Source organism: Pelophylax lessonae (genome assembly GCF_965119305.1).
Source record: "Pelophylax lessonae genome assembly, chromosome: 3".
Taxonomy (NCBI): Eukaryota; Metazoa; Chordata; class Amphibia; order Anura; family Ranidae; genus Pelophylax; species Pelophylax lessonae.
The window spans coordinates 431,282,108-431,301,029 of NC_138770.1; the positions used below are offsets into that span (position 1 = coordinate 431,282,108).

General features: G+C 42.2%; 1 protein-coding gene across 2 annotated transcripts in view; it reads right to left on the reverse strand.

The window, feature by feature from the left end:
- TAAR1 (trace amine associated receptor 1) overlaps positions 1-18,922 on the reverse strand; it is a 98,014-nt gene that overhangs the window by 16,954 nt on the left and 62,138 nt on the right. For both annotated transcript variants that reach the window (XM_082250119.1, XM_082250120.1), the window contains one exon: positions 10,845-11,366. The gene's annotated coding sequence lies outside the window, so the exon portion shown is untranslated. The remainder of the gene's footprint in view (positions 1-10,844; positions 11,367-18,922) is intronic.

Sequence of the window (18,922 nt, forward strand, 5' to 3'; positions counted from 1 at the left end):
TATTTGACACACTTATATTTTATTTACAGCATTATCACGTGTGAAGTGTAATTATTTAGATTGTCAGTCTGCACAACCAAGCCTGAGTTGTATTTCGCCTGATTTAGCCCCATGTGGTTTTTTGTTCCCATTCATTATCATGGATTCTTGTAATATCATCCTCTCTACTATGTGTAAGATCAGAAGCTTCCTACGTTCTTATTGACTTTGGAGTGATTGTTCTAAACAGAATTCTGTCTCCACCATTTTATTTTCATGCAAACAGTGCTGATACTTTTAGGTCTGTTACAGACTGTTTAACTGGTTTGCTTTCACTTTGCGCTCTGCCATAAATTTGCATCTTACAAGAACTGAGTTTGGTTTTGGGGGTCACATAACCAATTTTGTAATAAGTATTAATCTGCTTGGTCTCCTCTGCAGACATGTTTTCCAATGAACCTGTCTGTCTTTAACACATAATTAGAATTGGAAGACCATGCATTGACTAGGGGTGTTTTATCCTACTAGATTTCAAATCATTGTGTATGTGCCTAATTTTATTTCTGTAGTAAAGCCATTGAAACTTATGTAACCCAAGCCAGATATAGTATGTGCAGCTATTTACCTATTGGCCACCTTTCCACAGTAGACGGGAGGCACAGGCAGGCCAGACAACGTACCTGTACGTCGCCAGCTTGCTTCTGGGTTGTGCTCCCTGCCAACCTGTGCTGTAATTGGACACAGAATGAGTTTAGCAGCAGATTTCATCCAATGATTTTGGCTGAAGTCAGATGATCGGCTGTGGCCAATCACACAAAGAAACAAAAACACAGAACCCGGTGTACTATGAACAGCGATCTGGCAGTTTCTTCTCCCTGCAAAGCGGTCAGCTAATAAAGTAAAAGCAGCAAGTACACATTGTTAGGCACACAGTTATCCTTTATTTGCCTCTAGATGTTAACCCCTTTCTAGCCAGCATCATTAGAACAGTGTCAGTGTACAGTATTATCACTGGTTACTGTATAAGTGTCACTAGCAATGTCATTGTCATTTAGTTACCCTCCCAGATAGTGTCTGCCCCCCATAGATAGATTGCCCCCCGCCCACCCTATCACAGTTCCACTATAAGTTGCTGATCACCGCAATTACAGTATACTGTGTATAGCTGTGTAAATTCCACCATACAGTATATACCAGGGGTCTTCAAACTATGGCCCTCCAGTTGCTCAGGAACTACAGTTTTCATCATGCCTAGTCATGTCTGTGAATGTCGGAGATTTACAATGCCTCATGGGACATGTAGTTCAGCAACAGCTGGAGGGCCGTAGTTTGGAGATCCCTGGTATATACCATGGTTTGTAGAGGCTATACTTTTGCACAAACCTATTAATATACACTTATTGTGATTTTTTTTTTTTTTTTTTACCAAAGACATGTAGCAGAATACATTTTGGTCTACATTTATAAAGAGTTTAGATTTTTTGATTTTTTTTTTTATTGGATATGTTTTATAACAGAAATAGAAAATATAGTATTTTTTTTTTTTCAAAAACCTGTTTTTTTTCATTTATACCTCAAAAAAATGAGAAACCCAGTGATGATTAAATACGATCAAAATAAAATGTTATTTGAGTGAAAAAAATGATAAACATTTCATTTGACTACAGTGTTGCATGACTGCCCAATTGCCAGTTAAAGTAGCACAGTACTGGATAACAAGAATTGCTCTACATGACGAGGGTAAAACCTTCTGGAGGTTAAGTGGTTATTATTATCGGTGCTATATAAATACTATATAATAATAATAATTATGGACTTATTTTATAAAGCTACTTTTTAAATTACAGTATCTAATGTAGTAATTTATTATTTTATTTATTTATTAAATAATTCAAATATTAAAACTCACATTTGTAGGCACATAAGCTGTGCGGGCTGGGTAGGCATTGGATCGGTTTAGGAGACGCAGGAGAAGTTGTGTCCTGTAGCTGGATCTCGTCCGTGGTGTCTCCGCCCCCTAGACGCCTATCGTCAGGTGCTGATGGGCGTGTGATTTCCTCAGTAGTGCCCAGCTTATGTGTCTACAAATGTGAGTTTTAATATTTGGATTATTTAATAAATACCTTATATACAGAGAGCACTAGATTTGTTTTCCATTTATTCCCGTTTTATGACGGAAACTGGGGAAATACAGTGAGGACAGATCTGGACACATATGTTTTATGTTGATTGATTTGTTGATATATTCAGTAATTTCTTCAACCCTTTTAATTATTGCACCTTTGCACAGCATAGCAACTTTTGTTATTTGCACTGCACAGCATTTTTTGCTGTTCGAATAGAATTTGAATTGATTTTATGTGTAACGATTCACCACTTTGATATTGCAGCCACAATATTTTTTGATACTTCAAAACTTTATTTATTTAGTTGCACTGATATACATTACACCTTTTTAGCATTTTAAATTTTTCTTTAACTTATTTGGTTATATTCATGGGTTATTTTAAATCCATACTTTTCTAAAAGCACAAGGATTTATGCCATTTTGAATAGTATAAAATACTGCACAGTCTTTGCTTCGTGCAATAGGCAATATTAAACCTTTGTTCTTTGCTTTTCTCTGAATAAATGCAGTTTTTGATCAAACGATACTAACACAATTCTCATTTCCTCCTAATATCTAGTCCAAGGTTTTGATATTGTGGAATAATTCATTTCAGTCCTCAAACCTTGTAAGAAACTAATTTGGAAACAAAATATTGGATGCACGTTTGATTGTGGCAATAAGAGCCTTCTCCACCATCAGTTCCTGCCAAGGTGAAGTCTACACAAAAATAATATTTTAGCTTCATATAAAATGCTGACTAGTTACATCAGTTAGTTTGTTGTACTCGTATATACTGAAGACTCTAAAAACAATATAACACGTATAAAAAGAGTTGCTATAATCATAATCTATCATCTGAACTTTTTATAACAGGATATTGAAATGATCTGATAAAACAGAGCTCCTTCAGCAAGTGGTGTGACAGAATACAAGAAGCACAACTGTTTAAACCCCAAATTGTTTTTTCAACTATTAATCTGTGAAAAAAAGAAGCTCACATACAGTACAGAGGGAAGCAAAACAGTAAAATGAGGGAATAAAGTTTGTGAATTCCATGAGTTATATTCACACTTCTTTGCTAAGTGTACACAGCATCGGGGAGTAGGGATAGACAGTACACTTTTAGGGAGGATACTAGAGTATGCAATGCAAAAACAAAAAGGACCACAGTATGATGTAGTGCAATATAGTGCTGGGTCAGCTTACTGATAGGTCTTCCTGCTAAAGCTTAAAGTGTTACTAAACCCACAACAGTAAAATCAGTCTTTATTTGCAGTAAAGCATGCTTGCTAGTCTCACTGTGGAACCTAAGGGGTTAATCTGCATTGCGTACAAAGGCTGTTTGATCCCGTCTTCTCTGATCCTCCCCTTCTTCCACAGTCCCCAAACTATCTCCCAATAGAACAGAGTCTTGGGGGCAGAGGCGTAGCGTGGGTTGTCAGCACCCGGGGCAAGGCAAGTAATTTGCGCCCCCTAACCTGCGGGATTTTAGCACTTGAGTCTCTTCCACTAGATTAGTTAAAGAAACCCTTACCCCCTAAGCACTTTAGAGCAGGCCAGGGTACCCATAGATTCCCTTTAGAGAATGGTCCCCATATAATCTATGGGGACATTTCTCTAAAGTGGGGAATCTATGGGGACCCTGCTCTAAAAGGGGATCTATGGGGACCCTGGCCTGCTCTAAAGGGGATCTATGGGGGCCCTGGCCTGCTCTAAAGGGGATCTATGGGGATCCTGCTCTAAAGGGGGGAATCTATGGCATAGATCCCCTTTAGAGCTGGGTCCCTATAGATCCCCCTTTAGAGCAGGCCTGGGCAGGTCCCCCATAGATCCTCCTTTACAGCAGGCCAGGGTGAGGTGAGGTCCCCCATATAGATCCCCTCTTACAGCAGGCCAGGGTGAGGTCCCCCATATAGATCCCCCCTTACAGCAGGCCAGGGTGAGGTCCCCCATATAGATCCCCCTTACAGTAGGCCAGGGTGAGGTGAGGTCCCATCCCCCATATAGATCACCCCCTTTACAGTAGACCAGGGTGAGGAGGATCTATATGGGGGACCCCGGACCTCACCTCACCCTGGCCTGTTGTAAGGGGGAGATCTATATGGGGGACGGGACCTCTCCTCACCCTGGCCTGCTGTAAGGGGGGATCTATATGGGGGACCTCACCTCATCCTGGCCTGCTGTAAGGGGGGATCTATATGGGGGACCTCACCTCACCCTGGCATGCTGTAAGGGGGGAGATCTATATGGGGGACGGGACTTCACCTCACCCTGGTCTGCTGTAAGGGGGGATCTATATGGGGGACCTCACCTCACCCTGGCCTGCTGTAAGGGGGGATCTATATGGGGTCCCAGATCCCAGATCCCAGGTCCCCCATATATATCCCCCCTTACAGCAGGCCAGGGTGAGGTGAGGTCCCGTCCCCCATATAGATCTCTCCCCTTACAGCAGCCACCACTGTCACCAGGCTCTCTGGCCTCTCACCTGCCTTCTTTTGCTGAAAGGACTCCAGTCCTGTGACTCCTGTGACTCCTCCTCGCCGCGCCGGCTTCTTCTGCTGCTGGCCTGGTGCCTGGTGGTTCTCTCCCACAGACAGCAGTGAGAGTGAGCCAGGGGCACTGCAGAGAGTAGACTCAGCGGGCGGCAGCAGCCAGCCTATGACAGAGTGAGTGACATTACACCGCGGAGCGAATGCCCCCCCCCGATGTTGTGCCCCTCCTGCACCCCCCCCAGCTACGCCACTGCTTGGGAGCAAGCTGCACATGCTCAGTTTGGTGTATATTGCTAGAATCCTAGAGAGTTTTTTTTTTCTTGGAAAAGTGCATGTGATCAGCACAGGGTCAATCAGCACTATCCATACTCTGTCCATACACTGTCTATAAAACCTTTAACCAGATACTGATAGAAGTCATAAGACTACTCTAACTGCTGATTAGAAAAGGTATTTAGCAGTTTATATTTACTAAAACTATTGCATTTCCATGTTCTGTGTATCACGCCCACCAAAAGGCCCCCACATCTAGTAATTTATATAAATATAAAATGTAGAAAATATTATATATACTGTTAACTTCTTCCTTAACTCACCACCGGACCTGTCCATCAAACTCCCACTGTCTGCCCTCCTTCCTCCTGTCACTCCTTTGTCTGCCGCGGCCACTGCCCTAGAAGATCCAGCCTGCTCTGTGTAAGATGGAGTGCACTGATGTCTGACGTCATTACACACACCACATTTACATGAGGCACATTCCCCAGAGGAGACACTCCTCCTCCTCATACTCATCAGTTTGCGCTACGGGCAGCAGTATGAGCTGGGGAAATGCCTCCCGTAACACACCGCAAACTATTGACACACAAAAATGCTGGAAAAACAATCTTGGGATTCAATTTGCTGCCCCTCTCCAAGTTCTGCCTGGATCCAATGCACCCAGCGGGACCCATGGTAGAGCCGGCCCTAACTGTGAGAGACCAGATATAGTGAATGCAGGATCTTGGGTTTAGTAACACTTTAAGCCAGTGAGGTTGGGAAGTTTCTTTACCACTGATGGTGTTATCATGATGACATACAAAAACTGGAAGTTAATTTTAAGTTTAAATTATCTATCTGTGGTGTACTTCTTTATATATTTATTTGAACAAACCTAAATTGTGTGTTTCATAGAGTTTTCAGTAGCAGCAGAAAAGAAGCATTGAACACCTCATGCCTTCTCGTACTTTTGAATTGTGGGGGCATTTATTTCTAGACATGTAGCTGTCGCTGTAGATAGCATGCAACATTTGCTTTGCTGAATAAATTCTCAAGATATATGCTCAGAAATGTATTGCAGGGATGATTTAGTAAGGACTCTATGTTGACTTTAATTGGGTAATCCCAAACATACTATCTGCTCAGTAAAATGTAGGTGAATTTCAGGACTGCAAACCTATTTAAAGCGTTACTAAACCCAAGAACCTGTATTCATTATATCTGGTGTCCCACAGTACACAGAACATGGAAATGCAATTATTTTAGTAAATATAAACTGCTAAATACCTTTTCTCATCAGCAGTATATAGCAGTCTTGTGACTTCTATCAGTGTCTGGTTAAAGCTTGTAGGGGGAGTTTTCATTCTACTCTGACTGTTCTATGAGTCTGCAGGACCCCTGACCATTTGTCTGGACAGTGCTGATTGGCCCTGTGCTGATCAAATGCATTATCCCAAGGAAAACTCTCTAGAAATACACACCAAACTGAGCCAGTGCAGAGTGACTCCAAAGGCTCTGTCTTATCAGGAGATAGATTGGGACTGTGAAAGAAGGGGAGGATCAGAGAAGACAGGATCAAACAGCCTTTTTACAAAATGCAGAGGATTAACCCCTTAGGTTCCACAGTGAGTATAAAAAGCATGCTTTACTGCATATAAAGACTGATTTTACTGTTGTAGGCTTAGTAACACTTTAATGGCAGGATTTAATAATAGTTTTTTTTTACTGAGCTTTCCAAGTACTTTGTGAAGTGAATGTGGAAGTAAATTTCCATCACTAAATTTTACCTATAGGCAAGCCTATAATAAGGCTTACCTATAGTTAGTGTAAATATCTCCTTAACTGACACTGTCTAGGAAATATTTACTGTACATGCAGCCAGTGACATCACTGGTGCATGTGCTCTGAAGGAACGGCCACCCGCCATTAACAACAGCTCTTGCGCTCATGCGTGGGATTGATGTCTTCTTGGCTCCAGCCAGTCACAGAGCCGGAGTCCGCGAACCCAGAAGCAAGACGAGTGAAGATGGGAGTGCATGCAGCTCTGACATCTCAGTGCTGCAAGAGCTTCATTTCAGGTAAGTTTAACATAATGTGCTATTATGTGATGTATACTAGCACATTATGACATTACCTTGCAGGGTAGAGAAAAAAAAAAGTCCAGTGGTTTACAACCTCTTTAAGATACAAAGTACATGAGGTTATGATGAAGTAAGTAAGGCATATGTAGAAACAACAACTGTGACTGTGACTAGAAGTTCAGGTGAAATGCCCTCTTAAAGTGGTTGTAAACCTCATATGCATCAGTTCTTAAATACATTATTATTATATTATTATACAGGATTTATATAGCGCCAACAGTTTGCGAAGCACTTTACAATGTGAGGGAAGACAATACAGTTACAATACAATTCAAAACAGGAGGAACTAGAGGGCACTGCTCGTTAGAGCTTACAATCTAGAATACATGCACCCTTTTGTAGTTTGTTCTATAAAAATCCAAAGCTCTGTATTTTTACCTCAGTATCTTCATGTCTGGACCTGTAACAGCTCTCTGAAAATCTCCAGTCTGTATCTACAGGCCAGGGCTCAGGAGATGGAGTCCTGACATCACTGGTCCCACTTCCCAGCTGTACACGCCCCCAGAAAACACACTAGCGCCGGCTTAGCAGCGTGCACTTTGCCATTAGTGTGCGCTCACGTCACTCCCTGCTGGGAGGTGTGGTTGACAATTGGGAGGTGATAATAATAATGTCACAACTCTGCCACCCACAGAACGGAGGTTTTCAGAGAAATGTGATAGGCTTGGAGATGAAAATACTGAGGTAAAATTTCAGCGCTTTGCATTTTTTCATTTTTGTTCTTTGAGAACTGATGCACCTGAGCACCTGAATACTAAACACAATTCCACTCAAGCTGAGGCAGCAGGAGACACGCACCCTTCATTCATGCATGCATTAGTCTCCTCTGCATGTCTGTCAATTAAAGGAGAAGGGGCACGGCGACACCTTTTTGTTTGCATGTGTCAGATTGTTTTCAGTGGCAATGTGGTGAGGATTACAGATGACAGGCTGCTCATATCCATACCAGACCTTGCAAAAATTAGTTGTGCTGCTTTGTTGAGTTAGCTAAAATGTTCAGTTTACTTTTGGTTATCTGGGGTTATAACAACCTTAAGGCCCCATCCACACTTGTGCAACTTGCCCCCCCCCCCTTTCCTAGCCTGCCGGGCTGCATGCTAATAAAGGTCTGGCATGGATTTGGGGGGACCCCATGCCTTTTTTTTTTTTTTATTTCAATTTTGCCATTGGTTTCCACTTAAAATGCCAACCAGACCCAAAGGGCATGGTATCATGGTATGAATAGGGGGGGGGGTGGAACCCCATACTGTTTTTTTCACTTATTTTATATTGCTGGCAATCTTTTGTTTACATTCAGCTGTCAGCCAGAAACCCGCTAACAGCTGATGAGTCATCGGTTGTTAAGGAGGTGGTGGCCAGCTTCCCAGCCCACTCCTTAAAGCAATTGTATACCACTGAAAAAAAAAAACTCTGCAAGATAAAGGTATAATGTGTTAGTATGCATCACATAATACTCACCTTAGAAAGAAGCCTCTCAGTGGTACCCAGTCACCACTGATCTTCTCCTTTCTCCTTTCTTCTGGGATCGCAGCCTCCGGCGTTGTAAGTAGCCAGAGCAACAATGAGGTCACTCCCGCACGTGCGCGCAGGAGCCCTCGGTTCCAAGAAGAAGCTCTGAACTTCTGGCATGGTGCCCTGGACCTTCAGAGCACATGTGTCGCTGACGACAGCGGCTGCATGCAGGGTGAATATCTCCTAAACCGTGCAAATTGGAACCCATTTGTGAGTTACATTTTCAAAGGGTCTGGATCTACAGAATTGTTAATTAGATGGATACAGGTTCTTTATATATATATAATGCGTCGAGCTTCATAGGAAGCAATTTAATTGTACTAGTCCCTATCCTACCATTACTGTTTTAATTATCCTTGTGTCATATGTACACTTTTGTCTATACTCATTATGAATATATATCTATTATTATTTATTTATCAGTGCTTTTGTTTTTATTGTATCATCTATGTACATTCCATACCCTTTTACCCAACCCTTCCATGTAAAATGGTGTCACCATTTGTGTATCTGATGGTTCAATTAAACTATGGTTTCACATTGACCTGTTTCTTTTTACATTTTGTATGTGTCTATATCTATTTTAGCCACAGTGGGTACCACATCTCACACAAGGTCCCAAACTTTTTCTTGATTCAGGTTTATGATATATTTATTTTACCTACAGGCAAGCTTTATCATAGGCTTACCTACATAAAATTCAGATCAGTCGATCTATTTTCAACCGATTTGAATCTTTCTGAAAATTTGGAATTTGTTACAAGATGAAGAAACCAAACAAAACTAAATAAATTTTTCCGTTCTGCACATGTCTAGCGACTTTGTAGAGGACAAGCAAAATGATCACATTGGTCAAAGTCGTAACAAAGGTGCACTCATGCAAAGTCCCATTACAGTCTCATAAAGTGGCACAAGTGTGAATGTACACAAACTCTCACCATACATATTTGGTCCACACCAGAGGTTTTCTCTTGGCTTGTTGCACCCTGTATCTTTTTATTCTTCTACTCAAACTCTACTTAACTTAAATAGTTAGCAGGTGAATTCATATATATATATATATATATATATATATATATATATATATATATATATATATAAACCATTTTGGCTGCCAAAGGATTGGTATTTTCCAACTAAGTCCTTGTATCTAGCTACCCCTTCCAAACAGCATAAGCCAGGTATTGTACTGCTTTAGATGTTCTGCACACTATGCTAAAACTGAGCAATAAATCCTGGTCTTTGACCTGTGCCACTCCGTGGATGGGCAATGAAGAAGCAGTTTCTGATGCAGTATAAACATAACTGTCAGCAACTTCCTTGTTATTACATGTGCAATAAATAACTGAATGGCTACCTAAATCTCAGATGGGCTACAAGAGGCTCACCAATACATCTTCAGGTACTTTTGCCATATAAATGTAAGAATGCATTTAATATTTTAATATTTTAATACATCTCTCAGCTGGATTACCTGTGGTATATTTGCAATTAAATAATCGAAAAGGAACGATTTGCTCACAAATTGAAAAATCTCTGTGATCTATTCCCTCCCTGACTGTCAAAAGCAGTGGACCAGGGTCGATGTTTCCTAAAACACACCTCTCAGCCCCTTAGGGCAATCCCCACTCATCGATGAATAGGAAAATCCCCAAAAATTTTTAGAATGAGAAAATATCAGATGGCAGATGTGCTGTCTTTTATGTGGCTCAAGACATGGACATTTCACAGGTTGGAGCTCATAAAGTACTGTCCGGGGGGAAATGGTATTTATGGGGAAAAGGATCTGTTCTATACTTATCCCGTGTTGCAATTATGTTCCTTTTTCCTCAATTATTTTTATTTTATTTTTCCTGCTTTCCCCAACGATACAATATGGGTATTTCTGAGCTGTGCCGGAGATTTTGTCATATATACCTGTGTTTGCATTTGAACTGACATCCTAAATAAACCAATTAAAAAAAGGATGGCAAGACCTGATTATAGTGATTGCAAATATAATACATTTATATAGACTCACATTTAAAATTTTCTGAAAACTAAAGAAAGAAGTTGTGTTTTGAAAGATTTAAGAACATAGCAGTACAGCAATATTTGAACAGTAATCTACAATACAATTACAAATTCATACACCAGTAAATAGTATATCTTTTTTATTTCAAGTCATCATCTACAATTTATATCAACAACTATATATATATATATATATATAAAAATGCAAATTTAAAAATTATCAGATAGTATTTTCTTGTTAAAAAATTAAAGATTTGACAGTCTAAATGGCAGCATTAGGTTATAATCAGTGAGCAAAAAATACTTTAGTCTGTAAAGTAGAAAGTACAATTGCATGCCTACCTTATAAACATGAAGTTCATTCTTAAGCTTTGTCCATTAACGTATGCCCCTACAGCATTAGGTAATCCAATGAAACCAACATCTTCTCATTCTGATCTTTGACTTTTTGTGCTATTAGGATTCTCATATTAGCTAATGATGACGTACACATTAAACGTGTAACGTCTGATAAGCAGGATATAAATCTCGACTGGCAGAGTGACAGAGTAAATATAATGATAATGCTATTCTTTCACTACACAACTGCCAAGGTCACAGAGAGATGCTATTATAAAGCTGTTAGACAGAATACACCCAGAAAGGCATGTTTGCTGGAAGACCATTATCTGATGATGACATTTTCTAATGCAAGTATAAGGATCACTATACAATTTAGGAAAGCATTTTCTGATGCAGGTCTTGGAGATGTTCGACTTTTTCTGGTTTTACTTATTTTCATTTCTCCTTGCTTTTTTTTTTTAATTCAAGTTGCTAACATGCTTGCCCTACTGTGAAGGTCTCATGTAAATAAGTACTGAATTCCTGCAATTAATAACACACAGAAGTACTTTGGTGCATTCTTTTTGTTTAAAAATAGCATGAGAACAATTTTCCATTATGACAGTTGTTCCATATTTCAAAATAACTTTAAGCAGGGCCTTGACTGTACATGGCAACATCTGGAAACACTTCAGTCTGTTTCTATAGTGGAGGAAGCAGTGCAATTGCTTTTTTTTTATGGATATTAATGAAAATCTGTGTGATTATGAAAATATCGAAAGGATTGTAAAATAAAAATATACATTAGGGCAAACATGAGTCAAACAGTGAGCCCACCTTGGTTATGCCCCTGGCAAACTAACACTAAAAGAATCTGCACATCAATGCTTGTGTCCACTAGGGATGCGCCGATACCATTATCAGTATCGGTATCTGTGCTGATACCAGGCATTTGAGTGAGTTTCGGTACTCGCCCAGATGCTCCTGATACCAAAACCAATGCTTTGTGGTGCTGCAAACTGAACAGACTGATGACAGATCACATGCCCATGCAGGGAGATGGTAGTGTGCTAGTGAGGCACTGTGACTCATGGATTCCATAGCTGACTCTGCTGAGCCAGGTGGAGTGAAAGTCTGCCTCTAACCAAGGAGCTCCTGGGGGGCAGGCGGTGAGCTGAAGAATCATGGATAATTTGGCTCTCCTTCGCTGGTTGCCCACACAGTACTGTCTCTATAATTGAGCACTTCCACCTGCTCCTGGCATTTCCCCCGACTGGTGGAGATGAGCACGCAGCCGTCATTTCTGGGTGCGCCAGCCATTGCCAGTTCCATCCATCGATCTGGCATCCATTGGGCTCATCGCCCGCCTCCATGGGCTCCAGGGTTAGAGGCATCCATTCACTCCACCAGGCTCAGCAGAGTCAACTATGGAACCTATGAGTCACAGTGCCCCAATGGCACACTACCATCTCCGTGCATGGGCTTGTGATCTATTTATCTAATGTCATCAGTCTGTTCAGTTTTCCAATAAATGATTGCTGCTTTGAACTTGTCTTTACCTACGTACTGGCACTGGACTCCCTCTGCTGAATTTTGTGAGGTCTAAACTGCCCACTAGATCTGCACACACACACACACACATTTTTTTGCAGTGCGATTTGGGCCATTTTTTTTGTATTGACGCAAATTGCACTGCAAAGTATCGGTACTTGGTATCGGCGAGTTTTTGACCGAAAGTAACGGTATTCGTACTCGCCGATAAAAAACTGTATCGATGTAACCCTAGTTACCACTAAATAACAGATCAGTGCCAAAAATAGATATCCTGTAGGATATGATGATAATTTTAGCTTAACATTTAGCTAAACTATGTTAAAAAGTTTCAGTATTATGAGCTGAAGGTTATATACAACAATAATTGGTGTGCTCAACAACGGAGCAAGGATGAGATTTCAGAATCATACATGATATGGTCAGAATCATACATGACATAATAATTTTTGGGATATTACTAAATCAGAGTGCGGGCCTTTCTGCCATTTTGATTGTTTTATGTCTAGCCATGTTAACATTTGGCAGTCACACCAATTCCTCCTGTACTAATAGTGGTTACACAGGCTCAATTATATCCATAGCAGCCATGCAACTGTCATTGAATTCAGAGGGTGGGAAGGACCTAGTCAGCATGACTCAGGAGATCTGGAGAAAACTCTGCAGTCTCTATATTCTTTAAATTTGCAGAATATGTGTTTGTCCTACTATTCATTATATTACATAACAGACTATGATTAGATTGAGCATTTTTGGAAGAGGATGACACCATGATATACTTGAGGATACAGGACAAGAGATTGCAGGTTGACTGAAATTTCGAACGCTATTTTTCCTAATTTGACACAGTTGAAGAAACATGTAATGTTACCCAAAACTTTAGCCTTTAAAAGTGTCCTGTTTCATCTCAAAAGGTTGAGTGATGTGTTCATCAGATCGATGTTCCTCATGTTATTTGTCCACCTATCCCATGCTTGGCTAAATAACCAGCAAATGTCTCCTCCTATGGGGGGCCACAGAGTTCATTCGATACCAAACAGTAATTTCTGGTGCCAATTTCCAGTGCAGATTTTTTGCCATGTTTTATTTCAGTTGTGAAGAATAATGATATGACAATTTAGCTAAAAATAGGTGTTGGTATTACTGTATATTGCAAATGATAAAAGATTCAGTTTTCGATATACAGGTATAGCGCTACCCCCGTAGGAGCCACTTTGCCCGGATCTCCCCACTGTTTAATCCGCAGCCAGTCACACGGGATATTTCCCACACAACCAGATGCACACACTCTTCCGCTCTTTGTCTCCAGTGACCAATCTAGGGGATTTACTTTTTTGTTGTTTATTTGGAGAACTTGGATAGGAGAATATAGTAGGATACTCCAAATTAAAGTATTCACATGTGAAGACAGCTTTCTCAGTAAAACTGTGTAGCAGACTGTACAATGTAGAACTATGTAGCAGACTGTCAATAGTAGAGCAAAATCCATTTTTAGTAGAAGGAATTTAGTGAACCCTGCTTCTTCAGGACACCAGCTGGTGTCCCCCTTTAACCTACACCTAGAGGAGGATTTTGCAGCACCAGTCTCTAGGATCCCATTTAGAGGGACTGTACTCGCAAGGCCCTGGGCGCAGGTCACCTTTCTCCGTGATACCAGACAGGATCCATGGACATCCTCCCTCAGTCAGTTCTCAGGAGAACCCTGAGTTACAGATTCAATGTTCAGGCCCTCAGGTCAAGGCCACATGGCAGCCTGTGTTGAGGGCCAGCAGGCCCCCTCCCCACCTGAACCTCTCTCTCCGGAGGAAGACCCAGAGCCCATGTGCTCATCAAATATAAATACAGGCTCCCAGCATGCCTAGGGGCACCTCCCATCCGAACTGGTCAGGGCTGTATAAATATTTATGCTCCCATCTTCATGGTTTCTGCCCACTGTCCAGCACTTTCCATAGTTGCTAGGACACAGGGAAACTTCAAGACAGCATGAGCAGTACCAGAGCACACTGAGCAGACTATACTAAATGATCACAGCTCTCTGTTAAAAAATTTGCCTGCTGTTCCTCTGTTAAGCAGAGAAATCGAAAACTTTAGTACACTCTCTCTAGCAACTACAGTACCTAGGAGGGCTTTACACAGGCTCTGGTTGAGGGATTACTTCATGTTAAACTGTGGCCAGGTTATGAACATTCAAATATTTACACTTTCCTCACAAGTAGTAACTATGTCACTAACCTGGTTGGAGGCTGAGTTGACGAGAGGGCTCCCCTTGCGGCTAAGTGCAGAGCACCCCTGGAGATGGTGACAGAGGGTGCTGTGCCCAAAGGTGCACGGGTTGCCTGCAGGTGTAGCTGTGTCAGGAATCGGATCCGCAGTAGGAAAACAGTCACTTGGATCACTGGAAGTGCAGGCAGGTTAGTGCAAATCAAGGTCAGAAGCCAGGCCGAGGGTCAAACACAGGTAGTCAATCAGGAGCAGGCAGGGAGAAGTCCATAAGGCAAGCCGGGTTCAGAGCAGGAGAAAGCCAATGCAGGTCAAGGATAGCCGGGTCGGTAACGGGTAATCAATCAAGCAGGAGTTTCAAGGCACAAGGAAATCAGGTACTAGCTGAAGATAATCCAGCAATCAATGGTAGCCAGTGCTGAGTTTATATAGGAAGTGGGTGTTGATAATTGGCACTAATTAGGACGTCCCACATGGCCATTTTGGAAATGAGCATATATGTCATTTCCTGACAGTCCTGCGCGGCCATTTTGGAAATCTGCATATCTGCCATTCCCTGACAGTCCCGCGCGGCCATTTTGGAAATTGGCATCTTTGCCATTCTTTATCAAGTTCTTCCCTTACAAACTACTTGCTTAGAGCTCCCTGGTTCTTCTAGAGGCCTTTAGTAGGAGCAGGGAACATCAAGCGCATAGCCTGGTCTTTCCAGCCACCTCTACGTCTTGCGGTGACATCACATCCGCTGGTGTACCTCGCTGGTCGGCGTGGATGTCCTGGTTTCTAACAGGGCGTCCATTCCTGGTCTGCACCCCGGGAGGCTTCTGCAGGACAGGGATGAGGGGTGAATACTACACTATACGATAAGCCTATTTATGATTTTATTTTTGTTTGCGTTTTTACCTTTGGAAATAAACCCTATGTTTTAATACAGCACTTAGGTGGCGCTTCCCCCCAATCTTCTTTCTTGTAGATAAAGAACAAATGCCAATTCTGTTAGGTATTTTTTCGAAAAGGCTGTATACTAATAAAGGGGGTCAATTCTTTCTAATGTGTATGCATTTTTTACTTTCATGGTTCTCTTACAAAATACTTTCTGTCAGGTCACCTGTAGCCAGGTGACAACTGCACCCTGTTGGAGGCAGGGGTGCAGCGCAAGGTAGTGAACCCGATAGCTGACTGCTGCGGATGGACAGGAACGTGAGTCCAAGATTCCCCAAGGCGCGGAGTCTAAGACCCAGCAGGTGTTTACCAGAGCCTCTAGCAGTGAGGATGGACCCCCGGGTCATGCTCTGTAGGGAGAAAGGGGAAGCAGCCACTCAGGACACAAGGGGTAGTGATGGGTAAGCCGAGGTCGGGGCAACAGGCAGATGAGGGTAACCAAGGGACAGGTCGAAGGTCAGGGTAACAGGCAAACAGGGATAGTCAGAGACAAGCCAAAGTCAGTACACAGAAAGGTAGATCAAACATACGGCAGACAGGAACACAACTAACAAGCACTGTTGAACAGCAAAGCAGACCTGCAGTGCACTGGGTAATATAGACTTCCTGGAATGGCCTGGGGTGGGGCTGAACAGGGAGGAGAGATGATAAAAAGGAGCCAGAAGTAGAGTCTGGCCTCTAATGCAGGCATGAAGGAGCAGGTAAGCTGCCAAACACTATTGCAAGATCCATCTAAAACAGTCAATGGACTAAAAAGATGGTACCCAAACCTCGGGAAGCAGATACAAGGTTTTGCCTGTAACGCTGTCCTTTTTAGGTGCTGGACCCTGGGATCCAGACCCTTGGAATACCAAACCCAAAAGGCGCTCCATGCAGAGTGCTCTACAGGTCCAAGGTCGTGGCCCCTCTTATATAGGGGACCCAGTCCTTGAAGATCTCTAAGATAATGCTCATCGTGAAGGGTGAAGTTTGGATTCTTGCTTATAGCAGTTTCCTGCGGCAGGACTGGAGAATCCATTTTAAATATTTACACAGCAAACAAAAATCTTAAGGGCTCTTTCACACGGGCTTTCCGTGTGAAAGGTCCGCTGCGGGACTTTTTTTTTTTTTTTTTCACGGAGCGGATGACATTTCTGTCATCCGCTCCGTAGGTCCGCATATCATCCCATCCGTTTGCGGATGATATGCGGACCTAATGTAAGTCTATGGGGGATTGCGGATGTCAGCGGATGACACCGCTGACATCCGATTTTCCTTCCTTTCCGTTTTTTGAACGGAACAAAAATAGGATTTTTTCTGTTCCAAAAAACGGAACAGAACTGACAGGAGGAAAATCGGATGTCAGCGGATGGTATTCCGCTGACATCCGCAATGCCATAGACTTACATTATGTCCGCAAATCATCCGCAAAAAAATAGGATGATTTGCGGACATACGGAGCGCCCGTGTGAAAGGGCCCAAAAAGGTTAAAAATTATAAATATTTTATGCACTATTCCCTTGGTTATTACAGTAACTTGTGCCAAGTGTATTTCTTCTTATAATTACATTGTAGCAAGTTTATGCAAAGTATGTTTAAAGTATGTTTAAAGCATATTGTTACACTGTTTCTTACCCTGAGCTGATCACCTGAAAGGTTTCAGCTGTGACAAATGATATTCAGCCTAAACTGCTCTCTCCCCATTTGTTTGTTTTTTTTCGTCCTTGCGCATAAGCGTCCGCATGTTCGCCTCTGCTGGATCACGTGTCTATGGTGTAAGCCTAGTCGCGTGCACGGGAATCTTCGCATTTAAATACAGGCATACGACCGCACGGTGGGTGTGTTCTAATGTGATTTGGCGTGCACGTGGACGCCACGTACCACGCTGCACATGCATAAAAGGGCGCGTTCTGCAAGGATCTGTCTCCACACACTAGCCTCTGCCTGAAGTCACTGTGGGTGTATGTTACTGGCACTAATAGGTCCTGTATCTTAGGATTAGGGATGATCGAACTTTTGAAAAGTTCGGTTCGACCAGAACACAAGAATTTCCCGAAAGTTCGGTTCGGATTCCAGAACCCCATTGAAATCAATGGGACCCGAACTTTGGGAATCAAAAAACACCATTTTGAAGCCCTAAAACCGAATAAATGCCCATAAAAAGTGCCTAGGGCTCTGGGTCATGCCCCAGGGACTATGAATCAGGCAAAAAAAGTTCTTAAAAATTGTCGTTTTTGATAGAGAGCCAATTTTTGAAAAAATTATTGAAAAAAAAAAAAAGATTTCTTTGGATTTAGTGTCTAGCGTCTGGTGGGTCTAAAAAGTGTACCTGTGAAGTTTCAGCTCTGTAGCACGTCCAGAACCAGAAAAAAACTGATTATTTTTCTTAGAATTTCAGTAGCGCAGGGATGGTGTTACCCTCCTTTCATAAAGTGCAAATAAATAAAGTGCATAAATTGCATAAATAATCCAAAACACCCAACTAAGCAAGAACAGAGTCCTTCAAAAGTCTTTGTTTATGTAGTGCCAGAGCAATACACAGTGCCTTTAATGCAGGGTCATTGGTGTCAGTTATAGGAACCACCGTACAATGTCACCACCACCAGCTCTGGCACTACATTAACAAAGACTTTTGAAGGACTCTGTTCTTGCTTAGTTGGATGTTTTGGGTTATTTATGCAATTTATGCACTTTATTTATTTGCACTTTATGAAAGGAGGGTAACACCATCCCTGCGCTACTGAAATTCTAAGAAAGATAATCTGTTTTTTTGTGATGAATTTTAATTTATGTATAGTTGTCACTGAGGCTTTATCAGAGTCAGGTCACCCTAAACTACGGTCACCCTGACATGACAGAGAGGGGTCACCCTGGCATGGCAGAGTCAGGTCACCCTAAACTACGGTCACCCTGACATGACAGAGTGGGGTCACCCTGGCATGGCAGAGTCAGGTCACCCTGGCATGGCAGAGTCAGGTCACCCTAAACTACGGTCACCCTGACATGACAGAGTGGGGTCACCCTGGCATGGCAGAGTCAGGTCACCCTAAACTACGGTCACCCTGACATGGCAGAGTGGGGTCACCCTGGCATGGCAGAGCCAGGTCACCCTAAACTACGGTCACCCTGACATGGCAGAGTGGGGTCACCCTAAACTCCGGTCACCCTGACATGGCAGAGTGGGGTCACCATGTGCTTCCTGTAAGGGGCGGTGGTATTTTGCACAATAGCTGACTAGCAAGCACGTATTCCTGCTGTAGATATATCAGCAGTGCAACGCGCTCACTACAGTAGACGGAACCCTGACACTTAAAAGTATCCCTACAAAAACTAGATTATTGAATCGAACTATAGTGGTATATAGTACCCTAACTACACTGCATATCCCTTTCCACACACTAAAAGAACAG